This window comes from Rattus norvegicus, chromosome 18, assembly GCF_036323735.1.
Source record: "Rattus norvegicus strain BN/NHsdMcwi chromosome 18, GRCr8, whole genome shotgun sequence".
NCBI classification, from domain to species: Eukaryota; Metazoa; Chordata; class Mammalia; order Rodentia; family Muridae; genus Rattus; species Rattus norvegicus.
In genome coordinates, this window is record NC_086036.1 from 57,763,115 (window position 1) to 57,765,327 (window position 2,213).

Sequence of the window (2,213 nt, forward strand, 5' to 3'; positions counted from 1 at the left end):
AAATTATTAAAAAAAATAATTTCACTTCCATGGAAAAGGCTGCTTCATAAGAGCTGGCTTGTTTCCTTGAGTGAAACTCTTCACAGGTTGCATTTAGGTTTTGTGAGGTCAAAGCAACTCAGCTTGTATCCAGGAAATTCTGGAAAGATATCTGACAAATAATGTGTGTCTGTCAGTGGTAGGCATGACACTACCTTAGAAGGTAGTTAGAAGAGGGTGCCGTGGCAATCTCAGCACTGCCCCGGAGGCATCTACAGGATGCTCAACTTCCGGTTCACTGTTGGGGAAACATCGTATGAGTGTAGTCTGGGTTCACTGAGTACAGAGAGATTCTCAGAAGAGAGTGCACGTGTTCTGGAGAACCACAGGTTGCAAATGGGGACATAACTGGGTGTGGGGTGCAAGGGAGTGATCTTACTCTTTTTTCTAAGTCTTAATCCAATGATCCCCACAGAACAGCTCTGGTTCTCATATTATGACATTTCGCCTTATTTCTGTAGTTATTCCTGGCACCTATTTCAGTATCTGTGTATAGTGCGGTGTAACTGTGGGCTTTCCCCCCAACACCCCATTTCCTGAATGATGACTCGGAGGCTTATTATTTATGAATAAATGCCTAGACCATAACCTAGGCTTGCTCCCCAATTAGCTCATAACTTATATTAAGCCATTTATACTATTCTATGTCTGCCACAGCGCTACTTACTCCTCACTTTCATACGTCTAATTTCTCTGAGCCTGGGCAGGGAATCTTTTCCTGAACCTCACTACTACCTAGCATTCCTTTCTTTCTCTCTTTCTACCAAATGTCCCACCTTCTATTCTACCCTTTCTTATAGGCAATAGGCGTTTTATTGACAGGCAATGCTTTCACACAATACACAAGAGATGGTCTCTACAGAGAGGCTCTTGAAAAAAAATATTGTGTCAGTTTGACTGGGAAATCCATAGGTCCCAGGTACTGAGCTGGAGAGCACAGATGTGTGAATACATGTGGGTTATAGGAATCAAGAAGGCTGTTTGCTAGATGTTCAACTTTATCTCTCTTTGGATAAGTCATGAGAGGTTTTGAGTCTGTATTTCTTTAGGTTTACTCACTCAGAAAATACTACATTCCTTCTAAGTGCCCGGCATTGTTTCTGTCTCTAGAAATAGACCAGTGAGCAAAAGCTTAAAGTTGCTGCCCAGGAGTAAGAGCCTTGAAGTCATCACTGAACATCACCATCAGGGCAAGTGTAGATGATCTCTAAGCAGAATGAAGACGGCTGGCAAATATGACTGCCTTGCTCCACATGGATGGGGTATCATAGTGGTTGACCTTTAACTAAATGTATGGGCTAGAGAGGCGTCTCAGTGGGAAGAGCACTTCCTGTTCTCACAGGGTGTTGGGTTCCCATGGAAGCTTACAGTTGTCTGTGAGTTCAGTTTCTAAAGACCCAGCACTATTTTCTGGCTTCCGCATACAATGGGCCAGCAAGCAAAACACTAAATTTAGCCAGGCGGTGATGGCAGATGCCTTTAATCTTATTGGGAGGCAGAGGCAGGCTGATTTCTGAGTTTGAGGCCAGCTGGTCTTCAGAAGAGTTCCAGGATAGCCAGGGTTACACAGAGAAACCCTGCCTCAAACAAACAAACAAACAAACAAACAAACAAACAAACCCCAAAACCAAACCAAGCCAATCTAAACCAAACAAAAGCAAAACCCCCAAACCAAAAACCAAAAAAACCAAAACCAACCAACCAACCAACCAACCAAACAAACAAACAAACAAAAAAAAAAACAATAAAAAACCCCAAATCCCCATTTATCTCATATAATTCTTCTAAAAAGGAAGACTAATAAGGTGACTATGGAATGGATCCAAAATATAGAATCTCAACTTAGAGAATTAGGCCTCACCACCTACCCTGAAGGAGATTAGTTACCGAGTTAATTTTAAACTTTCCAAAAATTATTTCGTGAACAATAGCTCCTTGGCGTTGAACTGGAGTCTTTGAAAGGTTCTGCCTCTCCTTAGAACTCAGCTATGACCTCATATGATTGCATTGTTAAATAATCTCAACATTTTTGGGTGTAACCGACTTAGCAAGTTAACGCTTGGTGCCATTTATATAACGTGTTTCTCAGAGGAGCAAGACTGAACAGGGCCGGGAGGTGACAGCATGGCCGTGCGATTTAGGCCGCGTGCATTTAGTCACCCCAACAACTCTCA